Below are 18,910 nucleotides of genomic sequence, written 5' to 3'. Positions count from 1 at the left end.
GGGGTGGAGTTTCAGGGGGGCGGGGCGGGAGGCGTGGGCGAGGGGCGGGGCGGACGCGGAGCGCTCGGCCGGCTGCCCAGGCCAAGGGGCTGAGAGCAGTGGGGCAGGCGTGGCGGCCGCAGGAAGGCACTGAGAGCTGACGGGAGTCCGACGCCTGGTGCTGCGAGCTTTCTCTGAGGTAAGACCAGGAACCCGGCTCCCCAGGACGCCCCCCGAGCCCGGCCACCGCGCCCCGGCCGCTCACTGTGCCCCTTGCCGGCCGGGTGGCGGTGGCTGGACGGGACTTCAGGAGGGCTTCTGGAAGTCGCGAGCCCCAGCCCAGGCGGTGTCCCCTTCTCTGCGTCTTTCTTCGCCTTCTCGTCGCTGCCTCGGCTCTGGGCGTCGGGCACCGGGCTGGAAGGTCGCTTTTCCGCGAGTCGGAGCTCGCCCACGCCGGGAAGGGAGGACGGGGCCCCGGGGCAGCTGAGCCGGGCGGCGGGGGAGGAGCGGAGCTCCGGGGCCGCGTCTGCGGCGAGGGCGGGAGGCCGGCCGGGGCTGCGGGCTGCGCCCCCGGGCACGGTGCGCGCGCTCGGCTTCCCGGTGGTCGCCGGCGCCCTGGGCTGGGGGCGCCTGCCCTTCGCGCCCTGTCTCTGTGACCCGGCGGCGGCGCCAGCCCCCGAGCCCCGAATTCCTGGGTGCCGCCTGTTGTGCGCGCGCCGGCCCGGGCAGCCCGACTGCGGGAGGGGACCTGAGGCGCGAGGTCTGCCTCATCGTCCCTTAGCCGGGGGAGCCGGAGACTGAGCTCGGGCTCGGCGACGCCGGAAGGGGGCCTTGGTGGGATGCGAGTGGGGGGCGCGGCCTGCAGAATTTGGGTTCCTGGAGGAGCTGTCGGAGCGCAGGCCCGGCCCGGGGCAGAGGAAACCCCCAGCTGCTGATCGGGGAGGGCCAGGACCTGTCAGGGATGGACAGCTGGGAGCCACCGGGTGAGGTCTACAGGGATTATAGCAGCACCTCCAGTCCCGGGACAGCATAACCTAATGGTGAGGGCGTTTTCTTGAAGGCAGGAAAAAATGGAAAGCTGTCAAAATAAAGCCCATATTAAAGTTGAAATGAAAGTTGGAGAATTTTCAGGCCCTGCAGTTGTGTAGCTAGTGTCCAAAGAAATATTAGCTCCTTGACACCCTTTTCGTTTGGATTTCTTAGCAAAAATATGTTTTGCCAGTATTTCCCTTAGGAGTTGTGCATTGCCCGCAGTGGGGAAGGAAAACTTAAGCAAGCGTTCTCGGGTTGCTTTTAACTTGCCTGTGCTCTCCAGCCTTTTTGAGTGTGCAGAAAAAGTATCTCGCTGGATTTCTCATGTAGGATTCCGGCTCTTCTTCTCTGGGGCCCGTCGATGTTTGTTTATTGGTTTTATAAGCATCTATTTAAATTTAGTCCTTGAACGAAATACTCCCCGTTGCCACAGGGTGTAGTTTAGGGATTAGAGAATACTGTTGGATAAAACTGCTAGTGGCTTCATTTTGCAAGAATGTAAGTCATTTCCTTTCTGTGATTTCAGGGAGTTGATATTTCACAGCATCACAACTTTGTGGGGAAAATTTTCCGTAATACATCTGTCATTAAAAAGGCTTTTGACTTTTGGATTTCTCTTCTTAGAACAGAGCGTAAATTTAGGCTCAGCAGTGTTAAAGTATCAGAAGTTTTTCAGAATCTACAGCATTCTGAAACTATTGTAGAAGGTAATTTTGACAAGCACCGAGACCTGCAAACTGCCTGCAGGATAGAGAGTGGGGGAGGGGAGAAGACCAGAAGAGAGAGGCAGGAAAACAGATGCCTGGGCTGTTGTCCTTTGTCGTATAAAACTTCTAGCACTTAATCATTTTTCCTTGGGTGTGGTTTTGAGAAATAAAAGTATTATGTTAAAAATGAAAATACTCCACAGTATGAGACAGCTGACATTTGAATGCTCTTTCAGTATGTTTGTAAACATATTGGATTTACATTTCATATTAAAATGGACTTCTGGGATTATTAGATGAGAAGGGTCCCCCAGGGGATATCTAGTATCAAGTTATCTGCAGGATATATTTTCCAGAAAGCAGACTGCCTGTAATGTGAACTAATTCTCCCCCCCATCCCCCTTTGAATTGCTTGTAAGAGTGCCTGAGATCTGACACTGATGGACCACAGTAATCAGCAGTTCTTGCAGGGCCCCAAACATTTTAAGGGACAGGAAATCTTTCTCTGTTTCTACCCCCTCCTTTTTGGTGGGGCAACAGGGGTAAGCTACCAGCTTCAAACACATAATTTGAACTTGCAGATTTAAGATGCTCCTGGCTCTACAGGAAAACTGAATGGGCCAGGATGAAGACGGCTGCTTTTGAAAGGGAAATGTCAATGTGCTAGGTAATAATTTTTAGCTACAAGTTCTTTAGAAACTCATTCAGCTGGTCTAGTTGAATTGAGCAGGGGGGGGGTGTGGGGGGGGTGGGGGGGACGGGTTGTAGAGCTTTTCTGATTTCTGAACTTTGTTTCCACTTTTAACTACACTTACAAAGCTTTTGGCTTTCAGAACTTATGACATAATAGACCATGTAGCCTTTTGCTGCAGATGCTTGAAATGAAAGTTTCAAACAGAATTGTTTTTGACTGAGCTGTCAAGTTCAGAGTTTAGTGTAAATGAGTCCTGTCTCACAACTAACTTTTTTGATAAAGGAATTCTTTGTAGTTTTCAACTTGAATGTTGCAGATTTTGATTTCTGAGTCTGTGGGGTTTTTTTTAAAAAAAACTAAAACCTGCAAACAATTATTTTAATACATGAAAGCCGGTACCAAGAAAAGATTAATTCAGTCCAGATGTAAAAATGTATGTGAATTTTAGATTTGGATGATCTCAACCAGTTTTCCCTTTTGTTGATGAGGCTGCCTGGATCCCAGATGGCATTCACAAATTATCCCTTAGGTGGTTTTCTGAGTTCAGAACTAAATTTCACCAGCCTTCTCTGAAGTCATTTTAATATTTTTTCAAGTTTTCTGAAGGATAGAAAGCTTTCTGCATTTATAGAGAGATGGATTTTTCATACTACTCATTAATACTAACCTTTTAAATGCCCTGGTTTGGTAGATGAAGCCTATGGGGAAACTGGAGGTATTCAGTATTGTGTATTCTCCTTCTTCTTTTTTTTTAATTAAGAGGTACAAAACTCCAGTTATAAGAATTGTGTATCCTTATGGGCAAAGCATAGAAGATTTGGTTTTCATTTATGCAATTCCAACTTTCTTCTTTTAAAGAAAAAAGTTTTAAATGTGTTTACAGTCTTCAGTAGAATCCTGTTGTAACAGTTTGTGGTCTCTGATATAGCAATTGTATGATGAGCCTCAACGATTCTTTCTCAACAAGAAACAGCAAACACAACTAATAAGAAGACTCCAGTATTTTTTTAGCTTGTACTCCCAACACCAGAGTTATAAAGGATGTGTGTTATATATTTAAAATTATAATTTTTTAGGAAGTCTTTGTATGATTATATAATTACACATTTTGGGTGTTTGAGTACATTGTGATTATATATAAAACAATCCAGTGTGGGGGGGGAAGGAAAGATTTAGTGAAGGAATTTATGAGTGGTGAAATTTTAGTTAAAATGTATCTTTCCTGAAACCCAAACAGGAAAAATGGTATTGTTGGTCTCTGTAGTTAAACTTTGATATAGGGAGTAGTTGCAAGGGCTATTTGAATTGCACATTCTTCTGAGGAAGAGGCTTTGGGGGCCTATAAAAATAAGTAGAAACAAGTTAAAGGGATAATTTGAGAGGAAGGAAGAAGTAGAATACTGGGCATTGAACTGCAAGGAGAATCTAAACTTAGAAGGATGAGTATTGAGAACAAGGCTGAAGTAGGGAAAGCTTTCTATTTAAAAGTAAATTAAAGAAGAAGATCTTTTTAGTTGAGAAAAAAAAGGATTAGAATTAAGGTGCCCTATAAGGTCTGTATACAACATGAAATAGTGCTGCAGAGTGATATTTATGCTGGAAACCTTGCCTGCATTTGTGTTGAATCACTAGTTTGGTGTTAAATATTGCATTCAGGGGCTGGATGCTTATTACCGTCCTCTGCTCCCCCTTGCCCCCTTATACCCCCACCCCACTTCCCATTTCATAGGCTGGAAACATTTTTTGTCTAAGTTCTAATGATACGAGAAATATTAAATTAGTCCTCCAGCATTTGGGAGAACTGCTGATGCTCACCCGCCATGCTGTGGGACCAGAGGGAATCTACAGCAGTATTGGCTGAAGTTATCATAAAGTTTTGAGTGAAAACATGCAATCTGTGTTTCCAGTTACCTTATATGATTTAGTGGTGTAATTACTTCTGATGCAACTTTGTGTATATCACTTTTCATATGTATCAAATGGAGCAGTCATGCAGTATACCGTATTGATCAAAGAGGGATCCTAGAACATTGGGGAGGGGAAAGAAATCACTGATCTGACAGCTGGTATAACGTAAGGAGGAAAGTGTGGTGCCGAAACATTCACAGATGAACCAGGCACAGAGCAAAGGAGAAGGCAGTGTTTCCTGGAGCTTCCTTGGAGTTGTCTGTAGCACAGCGTTTTCTGGAATGCCTTTCCCCACCTATGTGGCCTTACCTAGCAGAGTTTAATCTATACAGCAAGAATCTAGGTAGAGATTTGGTCATTAACCAAGTCATTTCATTAATGTGGTAATTGGGATAATTCTGATCAAAAGTATCTATTTTGAGCCTCCATATTCCAATTAGATTATCCTGGGGTATTTTCAGATGTTTTCTAACAACTGCCTTTGTACATATATGTTATAGAACTTTGAGCAGAAATGTTTTACTGGTATATGAAGATAGAGGGAAAAGCAATATGTTATACTACCTTATAGCCACAGTTTCATGTGAGGGAGGAAATCATTATAAAAATCAAGGAGATTCTGGATGAAGATTTTAGGAAATTAATGTCATTTCTCACTTAGCTTCTCAGGTGGTTCTTTGTCTGATTCACATTAAACGAAATGTAATTAATTTTCTCCCTACAGGTAGCAGTACTTATGCTGTCCAGTTTTAGTAGATGGCTTTTGTTTGGAGGGAGTGGGTGTCCCTGTGGCTTTATTTCTTTGAACTTGTTCCTGAATAATTACATACAACCAGAAAAATGCAGAGATCAGAAGTATACAGCACAAAGTGATCATATCTAGGCACTCAGCATCCAAATCAAGAAACAGAACCTTACCAGGCACACACACCCCCCCCACCCCGCCCCAGCTCCAAGTTTCTTGCAGTCATAATCCCTGCCCCAAGGATGACCACTATTCTGACTTTTATTGCCGTAGGATAGTTTTAACCTGTTTGGGGGTTGCATTTATTTATTTATTTTACTTATTTATTTTTGGCTGTGTTGGGTCTTAGTTACTGCACACGGGCTTTCTCTAGTTGCGGTGAGCGGGGGCTATTCTTCATTGTGGTTCGTGGGCTTCTCATTGCAGTGGCTTCTCTTGTTGCAGAACACAGGCTCTAGGTGTGCGGGCTCAGTAGTTGTGGCACGTGGGCTTCAGTAGTTTTGGCTCGCGGGCTCTAGAGCGCAGGGTCAGTAGTTGTGGCACACGGGCTTAGTTGCTCCGCGGCATGTGGGATTTTCCCGGACCAGGGCTCAAACCCGTGTCCCCTGAATTGGCAGGTGGATTCTTAACCACGGCACCACCAGGGAAGCCCCTCTTGGGCTGCATTTGAATGCAATCAAGTATAAGTTCTTTTTCGTGTCTTTTTTAACTCAACGTGGTGTCATGTCCAAATTGATTCAGGTAGCAGTACTTGTTTTTTCTTTTATTTCTGTGAATAAATATACCTAGTTTATTCATTCTGTTGATAGACATTTGGGTAGTGTGGGGCTTGACCTTTTGATGGCTCAAGAAAAATCAAGCAGTTTGGAATTGAAAGAAGAGTAATCTTCAGGTTAAAAGAAAAAAATACATCAGAAACGTGAGAGAAAAAAATACAATATCACACAAAAATAAAGGCTGAACTCAGTCCACAGAATCCGTGTTTCAGGGACACATTTAGGAATATACCAACTGGATCTTGCCGGATTTCACTTGAGAATTGAGAAGAGGGAAAGGACCTTAGGTGACAGCTAGCCCCTTCTTTTTTTTTTTTTTTTTTTTTTTTTTTTTTTTTTTTTTGCGGTACGCGGGCCTCTCACTGTTGTGGCCTCTCCCGTTGCGGAGCACAGGCTCCGGACGCACAGGCTCAGCGGCCATGGCTCACGGGCCCAGCCGCTCCACGGCACGTAGGATCCTCCCAGACCGGGGCACGAACCCGTGTCCCCTGCATCGGCAGGCGGACTCTCAACCACTGTGCCACCAGGGAAGCCCAGCCCCTTCATTTTTTAAAGGTGAGGGGACTAAAGATCCAAAAGACTGAGTGACTCAGAGTCTCACAGCTAATGACAGTGCCGAGAGTAGAAGCTGCTTCTGACTTCCAGTCTGGTCTAGACTAGTGCCATCTGAGGGCTGAAACCCAGCTCACTACTCTGTTGTCCAAGCAGTGAGTCCACTGGCCTGGAGCATGGGGTGCCCTTTCCTGATCCACACAAAGATATCCTATGGCTCGGTTCAGATAGAAGACCTGCCCAGAGAAAATGGAGCTGTGGCCCAGTGAGGCAGAATTATACTTCCTCAAGGCTGCTCTGCCTCTGCCCCCAGTACAGAGCCCTTGGAATTTCTGTTTAACCCCTTTCTCCTTCTCTCCTCTCTCCAGTGAGACTTTGGGTTATAAGCGCCAAGTAGGTGATATCTTGACGTCCCTCCTGGCTCATTGTTTTATTCATCCATAAACAATCTAGGATTGACCCCAATTTCAAAGGACTGCTCTCTAAATATTTTCAGAATAGTTTATTCTTAAGAATAAGAATATATATAAATATATATTTTTTGCCTCTTCCTGACATTATGTCATCCCCTTTCTATACACTTTTCTCCTCCATTCTGCCCCCCCCACCCCCTTTAAGTTATCTTTTCTTAAATATCCCTGGAAACATCCAGTTTCTGGTCTCTGTCTACCAAAAACAACAGAGAAATTCTGATGCTGAAATCTGTGGCACTTATTGTAATAAGTGCTCCGCTCCCAGGAAGCACTTATTGTAATAAAACATAGGATTATGAGAAATCTGATAGGTAAAACAAAGTGCTTGTGAAGGAAGACTGTTGGTATAGATATTTTCTTTCATGTTTCCCTAAAGAGAAAAAGGACATTTTCGTGGTTCAAGAAAAGACTCAGAATTTCAACTTAGGCTCATTAGGAAGGTGAAAAAAAGGTAAAACAAACAAATAAAAAGAGCAAAACCTGAAGCTTCATAAATGGGTAGTAAATAACATATCCTGCTCAAATGAGATACAGCTTATAACAGCAAAAATTTAGCATGTATAATCTTAGCAAATAAGAGATAAGTAAGAGATACCTGGGGGAAGAGTGCTCACCATAGGGCCTGACAAATTGCTCACTGAAATTACTACAGAAAAGAGTAATAAGTTTTGAAGACAAAATGGAAGAAAGGCAGTAAAATATAAACGTTAAGAACAAGATTTTTGAGATTAGTTCTCTGGGGTCCAAATCTAGGCTCCACTGTTTTCTAGTGTGTAACCTGGGGGAAGTTACTTAACTCTCTGAACCTCTTTTTCCTCATCTGTAAAATGAAGATAATAATAGCAACTATCTCATAGGGTTGTTTTGATTAAGTGAAATAGCACATGTAAAGCAAGTGCCATGGTGTGACACGTAGTAAACAGTCAAGAAAAGTTGGCTTTTATTACTTAAGACAAAAAGAAATGATGTATACAAAGATTTCTAGCCCTTGGAAATCCCTAAGCTTTTGTTTACAAGTAGTTGTTCACAAGATTTTATTTTGTGTTTTGATCGCATTAAGTAGGCAACAAATTATAGTATTTCTAAGTTACAGATATTGGGCAATCTATACTGCTGCACTAAGAATAGCTGGCATGTCCCACTGATCACTAATTGAGTTATTTTTCCTAATTCTCCTATTTCCAGCAGTCTCATTCCCGCAGCTTCTGCCTGCTTGCTAATTATTTCTTTCCAGCTGCCAAAAAGTAAATTTACAGATTAAAAAAATTCTCTTTGTGATGAATAATGTTGTACAAAGTACTTTTAAACTTAGAGTACCAGTGGCCCATGTCTTTTTCTCTTGTACTCTGCACATTTCATGTGAGTCCTTTTTAAGAAAGCCACTATTATTGGGATAAAGCAATTGTTTATTCCTCCCAACCCCACGCCCCACCACTGGCACAGTTTATAAAATGTGGGCCAGACCCCTTTACGATTTTCTGTTAGGCCCAAAACTTAAGATTTTTAAACCATTCATTCAAAGAAAATTAATAGTCTGAAAGTTTCAAAGGAGTTTTTAAGAAAAACAAACTTAAGCACATTAGAAAGACACATTTACATCTAAATAGCATAATTACAAATCCAGTCAAAATAGGCACAGGATGTTCCAGAATAATCATGGGTGTCATTCTGCTCTGTTCATTAAAAGGGGGGCCTACCCCAGATAACCCTGTGCCCTGGTAGGTGTTGTATAATATCTTAAACTTAATAAACTTAATACTTTAAAAATGTTCACCAGGTCCCTCAAAAAACAGGTTTTGCTTCTGTATGAAGTATCCAGGACTGTGTTGAATACTTACTGCAAGTCCTGCCAAAGGGTTTCTTGTCTTGGTGGGGGAACAAAATATATGTGTTTAGAGAGGTATTAGATATTTCCCAGTAAGTGCTAAGTGGACTCCTGGAGCAGAACCAATGATGCCCAAAGGTAGGATGGCCCTAGCTTCCCTGGGGCTGCTGGATTTGGGTTGGGTCAGGAGGTCAGGCTGGGATCTTTGTATTCCTCAAGTACAAAGGACCTTTTCTAGGAGCAACAGACATGTTCAGGATTTGGTAAAAGTCTCAAATATTAAAAGAAAATTATGAAATTGAAACTATTAAATGTTTAATTAAATTCATTCATTCATTCAACATAATACTTGCCTACTCTGTGCTAGACACTGTTCTAGGCCCCGTAGCTACGTCAGTGAACAAAATAAAGAAAATAATCCGGCCTTCATGGAGCTTATATCCTATTAGGAGACAAACACTAAACAGAACAAAGCTATAGTATTTTAGAAAGTAGTGTGTTTGGAAAAAGAAAAAGCAGAGCAAGGTAAGGGTCATTAGGAGCGCTGGAGGAGGGAAGCAGGGCCTTTGGCAATTTCAAATAATATGGTCAAGGTAGGACTCATTGAGAAGATAACATGAGGGAAGAAGTTGGCCATACAGAGACACCTGGGGGAAGAGTGTTCCAGCAGAGGGACCAGTGAAGGCCTTGGGCAGAAGTGTGCCTGGTCTGTCCCAGGACCAGTGAGAAGGCCACAAAGTGGCAGTAGATGAAGTTATAGAGGTTTGGGGAGCTTATCACGTAGTGTCTGCCTGGTGGACCATTTTAAGAACTTTGGCTTTTACTCTGAGTGAAATGGGGAGTCACTGGAGAGTTTTGAGCCTAAGAGTAAGGTGATTTGACTTGGATTTTAATAGAATCACTGGCGGCTGTGTTGAGATTGAAAAATGGAGTAGGGTAGTCCTGGGAAGCAGGGATACAAGTTAGCCGCTGTTGGCAATAATCCAGTTGAGAGATGCCAGTAGCAGTGGAGGAGGTGGTGAGAAATGACCGAGGTTTATTTTATAGGTCAAACCAATAAGATTTCCTGGTTTGAGGAGCATGAGAAATAGCAATCAGAGGAAGGATAACACCAAGGCTTTTTGCATAATTATGGAGTTGCCATGAACTGAGATGGGGATCTGATGGAGGAGCTGGTTTGGGAAAGATAACCAAGAGCCATTTTGGACATGTTATATTCAACTTCCAAGTGGAGAAGTTGAGCAGCTTGTTGGATTTAGGAATCTGGAGTTTAAGGAAGACGTCCAGGCTAGAGATAGAAATTTGGAAGTCGCCAGCAGGCTTTGGATGAAATCATACAGGGAATGTCTGTAGACAGGGAAAGCAGTCCATGGACCAAGCCTTGGGTCATATCCATATTTATAGTTTGTGGAAAAGAGAAGTCTCATAAGAATGTATCTTAAGCCAAAGGAATTATGCACATATTTCTGACATAGTGGACCTAATTGTTTCCATTCCCTAAGTAACAGTGTTATTATTAGTAGATATTAATTCTACTGACCCACACCATGGGAAGAAGGAACTATGAGTTACTTTTTCTGTGATGAGGGGCTTGGGCTGAGCCTGAGGCACTTCAGGCTCTAGAGAGTGAGTTGATAAGGAGGAACCAGTAGAGAAGACTGAGGAGCAGTCAGGGGACAGGAGGGAAATTAAAAGCATATACCTGAAATCCAGTAAGGAAAGCATCTCAGGGAGGAGAGAGTGATTCAGTGGTGTCGTGTCAAGTCAAGTAGCTTGAAGACTGAGAGTTGCTCATTAGATTTAACAACCTTGAGGTCACTGGTGACCTTGACAAGAGCTGTATTAATGGCAAGGTGGGGACAAAAACCTGGCTGGAGTGGGCTCAAGAATGAAAAGCTTCCGAAAGATAATTCTTATTTTTAGTTCAGTTTCTTATACTATTCAATATTCTATGTGAGTACATTTTAATATGTCTGATAAAATGTGGGCTGGGACTTCGGAATGCTGGGGGCCATGAGGGTCTACAACAGGGATGGGGAGCCTTTGCGTTTCCCACTAGTAGAGTGTATGGTAGGATTGTTTTGTTTTGTTTCTAGTGACGACATGTTCTTTAATTCAACCCATTAATCATTTCATATGAAAAGGATAAAACAGAGCCCCAGTGAGACATGTGTTTTGAGTTGGCTTCTTTTTCAGCAACACTGATAGGTTTGAGCTGACCAGTCTATATACATCATGGTACTCCACCAGCCTGAAAACCTTCATTCATGGAGTGGATGGCTCAGGTTAGGGGTTCCCAGGGGCCAGAGCAAACTGAGTAATAGAAGCTTTGCTTGTTTAATATTTCTTTTATGCTTTGATGACTTTCATTGTGAATATTATTTCAAGGCATGTGATTAAGCAATTTTCATAGTTCTGTATTTTATATCATAATTATGCACTAAGAATTTTCTGGTCTGGGAATTACCTTTGAATTATAATTATAACTTTCTGTAATACTATCATCAGAAAGAATCAACAGGTCTCTGATACTAGTTATCTTTTCTTTCTCTAAGCTTATTAAAATGCTAAAACATAGGCCTTTAATGCTTAAATATTGCTTTTGGGTAGTTAAAAGCTTATAGTGATAGGTAGAATTAAAACATTGTTACATATATTTGAGTGCTGCTTGGTAATGAAAGTACTGTATAGTAATAGTCTTTAGAAAGTTGCTGATTATGGGAAAATGCTGGAAAGGGTAAGGACTTTTCATTTGTAGTGGATTATGGCACATGTTTTTTGAGAAGTGGAGATCCAGTGATTATATGTGTGTTTCTAGTGGGTTGTGGTATACACATATAATGTCAGCATTCTCTGAAGTACTGTTCTGTCAACACTGTTTTATTAGTATCAGTTTGAATGTTGTTCCAGCTGAAACTTATAAGTCACTCTACAGTTAATTAAACGAATGAAATTGGCCTGTAACAGTGAAATGCTTAACACAAGGCCAATGTGAAATAATTTGGCAGTGCTGAGTGTTTTACATGGTTAAATACTGGAGCGTGCAGAGGTATAAAACTAAGCAAATTATGAAATAAATGCTAAGTCTCTTAAGTCATTGACTACAGGATGAACTCCAGATCTCTTAGCGTGGAGTTCGACGTGCCAAACCAGAGTTGCAAGCCTGTGGCGCACCAGCAAGATTGGCTACAGACATGTTTTGGTTTTAACACAGTGTTGAAAACATCTATTTTCCAGCATTTAAAAATTGAGAAACTTTAAATTAAAAAAAAGTGAATTTTACACATTTTCTTAAAAAACTAGAAGGCATGGCAATGATCTGTTGGGGCAACATAGAAGCTTCCCTTTTTATACGGGTGTGTGCTCAGCAATCCCCCGTTGTCCCCAACAGAGATCCTCTTGCTTCCAACATTGAGACCAAGTGTCTGTTGACATTTTTCATCCTGCAGGCTTCACTCCGATGTTAACTGTCCCTGTAGGCATGTGAGTTTGCTGTCCTCCTGTTGTAAATACTTATTTTCCAGTGTCATCTCGAAGCTCCTTAAGTCTAGCCAAATTGTTCTGCCCTTTGTCCCGTCAAACACATACACAGTTAGTCTGGGTCATGCTTCCTCTACCCCTTCCACTGAACTGAGCTGTTTATTGCCTATACCACTTGATGGAAACAGAGCACATGCTACATTGTATAAGTCATCCTTTTATATATATTTTCTAGCTTCTCAACTGTATTAGAATTTTCTTGAGGGCAACAACTATATCTTAGAATTTACTAGTGCCTATCAAATTTATTTTAGATTTAATAGATTAACTATTGTTTAGATTTAGCTTCCAGTGTATGGTAATATATGATTATTATGATGCTGTAAAAAGATTAGAAAGTATCAAAATCTTGTATAAAGTCTGCTTCCTCAAATAGGACTTTAATTTACTATGTCCATTCCTTTGTAGCTTTGTAATCACATTTATGTAATCTAATTGAGTATTAATTCACTAAACACCTCATTTATTGCCAATTCTCTGATTCTGTTAGGTAGATGAATGAAGTTTCCAAATTACATTACATTATATTACAACATACCATTTTATTTATTTCAGATATGCTTCTTTCTAATGGCTATTATTGTTTTACATGGCTTATTTTCTCATTCATTTGACAAATAGTGTGTACACTATACGGAAGGCCCTGGAGATGTGTGAACTTGACAAGCATGATGGTACCTGCTCTTCAGAAACTTTTAGCTGGAAAGGCAGATATTAAATAATTGAGTATATAATTGTTCAATTTTGATAAGTATTAAGAAGTAGGGCGTGTTCTGAGACCTTATAACAGAGCACTCTGGTCTGGGGGCAGGGGCTGCAGTATGGCGTACAACACGACTGAATTCTAAACTCCTTGACTTTCTCATAATTCCATAGCAGTTTGTAAAATATTCTGAAGGTAAAAATTTAACCTTAGAAACAAATAAATTAAGGGGTAATTTATGTAACAAAATAAGAGCTTAAAAAAAAAAACTTTTCCAAAGAATTTACCATTGGCTGTAGACATTGCATTAATGATAAAAATTATAATTTATAGCCCTATAGTCTTTGTTTAATACTTGAGTTGAACTCTGTTTAAGTAAACAAAAGGAAAAAGGGAAATTGAGCTAGAAATTTCTGATCTGGCTAACTTGCAAAACAACTTTTGTTTTATGAAAGTAATTATTTCAAAGGCATTTGTAGTAAGAACTTTTCTTATGACTTTCAAAAATAGGATATAAAAAGTAAACTGATTTATTCCTTCAAGAGTAACCAGGGTATTGTACCTTAATTTTATACTTCTAAGCCCATGACTGAGAAAAATTAATAGTTTATCAGTCTGATCTTGGAGTGAGGTAATGTGGTGTCGTGGAAAACCTCAGCAGTAAAGTTAGTGACAAGTGTGAGCCAAAAAATAGAGTGGAATTTTGTGTGGTTGCATATATTTTATCACAACAGTCAGACATGCTTTAAGTGTTTTTTCCTAAGGAAAATAGAATTTTATACTTAACCCATCTAAATATAGTGGTAAAGTTAATTTTTTGCATGGTTTATTGTCACACTGAAACAAAGGTCAGCCGCAGTGGTGCCACTTCTGAAATCTTTGTTAAGAAACTCATGTCACTTGCTAATTATAAAAGGAGATTCAGAAAAATCGCCATACTTAAGGAAGGTTTAGTGCAAATAAACCCAAGATTTTTAAATGTGATCTTAAGGAAATGCAAGGAAATCAGATCAGGGCATAGTTTTTTAAGAAATGTCAAGTGTCATGTACAATTTAAAATAAATTCCAAATAAATCTGTTTAAAATCTTTTTAACTTCAAATATTCATTAATTGAGCCCACATTCATTTTAAATCTGTAGAAAGGATGTTGAACTGATAATTTGTCATTTACTAAATTATTTGCCGTTACTGGTGCCTGTAGAAATGTAAAGATAAATTTTTGTAAATGTCAGTTGTCGAATAAAACCTAGCAGGAAAAGCTAATGGAAGTTATTTTATTCATAACATAGAACGAAACTTCCTTTATTTATTTTTTATTTTATTTATTTATTTTTGGTTGTGCTAGGTCTTAATTGCGGCTTGCAGGTTCCTTAGCTGTGGTATGCGAACTCTTAGTTGTGGCATGCATGTGGGATCGAGTTCCCTGATCAGGGATTGAACCTGCGTCCCTTGCATTGGAAGGCAGATTCTTAACCACTGTACCACCAGGGAAGTCCCAGAACAAAACTTCCTTTAATAATTGACTTATGGATTCTTGAACTAGACTCATGTTTCTGACCAATACGTTTTCAGGAAATTTGTAATCAGTATATTATAGATAGAGGAGTTAAATTAATGCATTTTAATGTATAATCTGTTTTCTACTGAGAAGACTTTGAAATATATGCTCAATTGGCAAGGGGATGGGAAAGGATATAAAATTTTATTTGGGGGCTTGGGTAGCCTGGTTAGTGGTCATCTGAATTCCATTTTCTAGTGCTTTGAATCCTGACCAGACATGTTGTAGTGGGACTCCTGTTTGTGTATCTTTTTCTGGTATGATGTTATTTTCTGCATTACTAAGGTTAGTCACATCTTCCATGTAGGCAGTAAGCTGTTTGAGGACAGACAAGATGCTGCATTTCTCCCTCTCCTGAATTCTTCCATAACTCCTAGAAAAGTCCTGGCTATTGACTTAAGCCCAACAGGATTACAGCTTTATTCTTTCTGATCTCTATAAGGTGAGAGAACCATCATGTAGATTTGAACCTTCAGCAAGTCAGGGAGGCATTTGACACATTAAAAAAAGTAACAGAGGGCTTCCCTGGTGGCGCAGTGGTTGAGAGTCCTCCTGCCGATGCAGGGGACACGGCTTCGTGCCCCGGTCCGGGAAGATCCCACATGCCGCGGAGCGGCTGGGCCTGTGAGCCATGGCTGCTGAGCCTGCGCGTCCGGAGCCTGTGCTCCGCAACGGGAGAGGCCACAGCAGTGAGAGGCCCGCGTACCACAAAAAAAAAAAAAAAGTAACAGAAATGTGTTTATGAAAACCCATATGCCTATTTCCCAAGTCTGACATATAAGTAAAATATAACTCTTCCCGTAACAGTCATGTGTATTCAGATTTAATGTTGGCATTCAAAAATATACATTGTGTTGCTTAAATTTTCAAAAGCCTGTGAAAATACAAAGTTTGTTTCTTAAACTTTCAAAAGAGCATAAGATTGGGTTTTTAACATTAACAATAGAATGCAGTGATAGAAATTATCTGTGATTTCTCGATGCAGAAAAACAAGGTCTCTTTTGAAATGCCTTAATTTGGGGTTTCTTCCTGGCCCGCGAAAGAACAGGGATTCTTGTTTCCTCATGCCATCAGTTTTCTGTGAGCATACGGAAGGTAGAGTGTACACAGATTTCCTCTGCTTTTCTGGGGTTGGCCAAGGCATAAGTTTAATCCATTGAAAATGTCCACTTGACCATTCCTGCAGTTTTTTCTCCTTGGCTTGACAGATGGTGGTGTCCACTCATGTTGTGGTGATCTAGTTGTCCATGAGGAGGTAATCTTAACTTGACATGGACCTCTGACCATTTGGGTTGATATGCTTGGCCCTGTGGCCTAGGAATGAGATGATAATGGATGTCATATTTTATTATTAGAGGGTTTATATTGGTCTTACCTTTCAGATTAGGGACAAAAAACACTAAATGTTGGGATTATTTAATATAAAACTTTTGTGTTGCTGGGCCACCCATCTTCTCTGCTGTTGCCTTGACTTCCTTGGAAATAGGAGTTTTAGCTTCCCCTGACCTCTAGTTCTTCATCCCTCTTCTATGTTCTGTTCCTGCTTCATCTGTCCACCTGTGTGTTCTCTATTCTTACAGAAAACAAAATCTCTGCATATGGTATGTTTTATATTGGGATAATGAGAAATTAACTAAAATCATGTATAGAGATTCCACCCCTTTCTAGTTTATTTTACTGTGTGTGTGTGTGTGTGTGTGTGTGTGTGTGTGTTTCCCCCTGAGTATATTAATAAAGTTACTTTGTGAGTACTTGTATGAATTTAAACCTTCCACAAGCCAGGGGGAACAGTTTGACCCATAAAGCAAACTTAAAAATGTATTTATGAAAGCCAAGTATGTACCTTCCAAGTCTGACATATGAGTAAAATATGAATAAAAGTAACATGTAGTTAAATTTAATGTAGAATTGAAAAATATTTTGTTTAAATTTTCAAAAACTATAAATAAAGATTGAATTTTGAAGATTACCAATAGATTGTAGCTATAAAATAGAACATCTTCCTCAAAGAAATTGAGATGTCATTGATGAGGTTCCTATGGTAATTAAAAAAATAATATTATATATTTTAAATGTTTGATTATGAGAATAATTATATATAATCATAAGAATAATTACAAATGGTGTTTTTTCAATTCTCTGAGATGCTAAAATGTAAAATAAAATAGATTTTCATAAGTGTTTATGCACCTTAATTAGTGAGATTTTTCTGCCTAAATGTAGATAGAAATAGAACCATACAGTATGATTAAGAATTCTGACTACCATTATAGTTTGGTATTATAATAAATTACAGTTCAGAAGTTAAATTATATCTGATATTTGAGTGAGGCCATGGATCTTAAAGAATTATTAGCAACTGGAATATACTACTAAGATGAAATAATGTATTTGAAAGTGCTTTGTAAATGATATACTGTATAGACACACCTCGAAGTCTTAATCACAGTTATCTGGATGGTCATTTACTACTGATACTGTAGGAGAAAGAAGAGTGTAGAAATTATCATAGTGTACCTGGGCCAGCCTACAGCAGGGTGTTTAACCTAGACTGTAGGTCATGAGAGAGAGACTCTAATTCTAAAATCAAACACAAATGTCCTGTATGTGTGCATGGACACATTTGTAGGGCAAGGATGCATACTATTTATCAGATTATACAAGAACCATGATTCATATACTGTATGGTATTTTTTACTTAAACATTAAAGGAAGGTGGGAATTCCCTGGCGATCCAGTGGTTAGGACTCAGCGCTTTCACTCCCAGGGTTCGATCCCTGGTCAGGGAACTGTGATCCCGGAAGCAGCGCAGCATGGCCAAAAAAAAAAAAATTAATGGAAGGTAAGCATTTATTTCCTTTAACCAGATTTTCTAGCATCATAATAATATATATCTGTAGGACATTTTTTATTTTACTGATAAATGGAACCTTTACTTGGTTACTTTATTTGGTCCTCAAAGTAATAGTCTCTCCATTTTACAGATAAGGAGGTTAAATGACTTGTATGATTTGACACCTTTACCTGTTTCAATTTGTGACAAAACCAGAACATGACACTCTTCTTCTAACTCTGGGACCTGTGCTTGTTTCTTGCCACCTCAGTCACAATTGCCCTGTTGATAAAACATTTCTAGAGTGTTTGTAAAATATGGTGCAACATTTTGATTTCTTTTTTCTTTTTTTTTTTTAACTACCTATTTAAGTGAATTTAGTTTCTGCCAGATACTAAACGTGTGGCCCTTAATTAGCTTACATTGATTTTGCCATAGAGAATTTTTGTGTCATTCTGAACTAGATAGGATAATCTTTTCAAACATTCTACTTCCCATGATAATGCATTTAACTTGGCACAAAATTCCAGATCATTGGATTTTGTCTGAAGAAAACAAGATATGCATAAAATTTCACACTATCAATCCTTTTGTTACCTTGAAAAAATCTCTATTAATTTGTAGGGTTGGTTAGTAAAGAGAAATTTTTTTTTTTTTTTACTATTTTGTCCGATGGTTATTTGATGTGTTCACTCTTTTTTTTAAAATTTAATTTAATTTTTTATACAGCAGGTTCTTATTAGTTATCCATTTTATACATATTAGTGTATACATGTCAATCCCAATCTCCCAAGTGATCCCATCACCACCACCACCCCGCCGCCCCCCTCGCCCCACCGCTTTCCCCCCTTGGTGTCCATACATTTCTTCGCTACATCCGTGTCTCTGTTTCTGCCCTGCAAACCGGTTCATCTGTACCATTTTTCTAGGTTCCACATATATGCGTTAATATATGATATTTGTTTTTCTCTTTCTGACTTACTTCACTCTGTATGACAGTCTCTAGATCCATCCACATTTCTACAAATGACCCAGTTTCGTTCCTTTTTATGGCTGAGTAATATTCCATTGTATATATGTACCACATCTTCTTTATCCATTCGTCTGTCGAGGGGGACTTAAGTTGCTTCCATGCCCTGGCTGTTGTAAATAGTGCTGCAGTGAACATTGGGGTGCATGTGTCTTTTTGAATTACGGTTTTCTCTGGGTATATGCCCAGTAGTGGGATTGCTGGGTCATATGGTAATTCTATTTTTAGTTTTTTAAGGAACCTCCATACTGTTCTCCATAGTGGCTGTATCAATTTACATTCCCACCAACAGTGCAAGAGGGTTCTCTTTTCTCCACACCCTCTCCAGCATTTCTTGTTTGTAGATTTTCTGATGATGCCCATTCTAACTGGTGTGAGGTGATACCTCATTGTAGTTTTGATTTGCATTTCTCTAATAATTAGTGATGTTGAACAGCTTTTCATGTGCTTCTTGGCCATCTGTATGTCTTCTTTGGAGAAATGTCTGTTTAAGTCTTCTGCCCATTTTTGGATTGAGTTGTTTGTTTTTTAAATTTTGAGCTGCATGAACTGTT

At 40.0% G+C, this 18,910-nt stretch overlaps 1 protein-coding gene across 2 annotated transcripts in view; it reads left to right on the top strand.

Annotated features, from left to right (window-relative positions):
- The first annotated feature begins 26 nt into the window (after positions 1 to 26).
- The window catches only part of FRMD6 (FERM domain containing 6), a 79,035-nt gene continuing 60,151 nt past the window's right edge, over positions 27 to 18,910 (top strand). For both annotated transcript variants that reach the window (XM_067735922.1, XM_067735914.1), the window contains exon 1: positions 27 to 178. The gene's annotated coding sequence lies outside the window, so the exon portion shown is untranslated. The remainder of the gene's footprint in view (positions 179 to 18,910) is intronic.

This window comes from Pseudorca crassidens, chromosome 1 (assembly GCF_039906515.1).
Source record: "Pseudorca crassidens isolate mPseCra1 chromosome 1, mPseCra1.hap1, whole genome shotgun sequence".
Classification (NCBI taxonomy): Eukaryota; Metazoa; Chordata; class Mammalia; order Artiodactyla; family Delphinidae; genus Pseudorca; species Pseudorca crassidens.
Note: the sequence above shows the minus strand (reverse complement) of the source record. Positions and strands in the feature narration are given on the sequence as shown.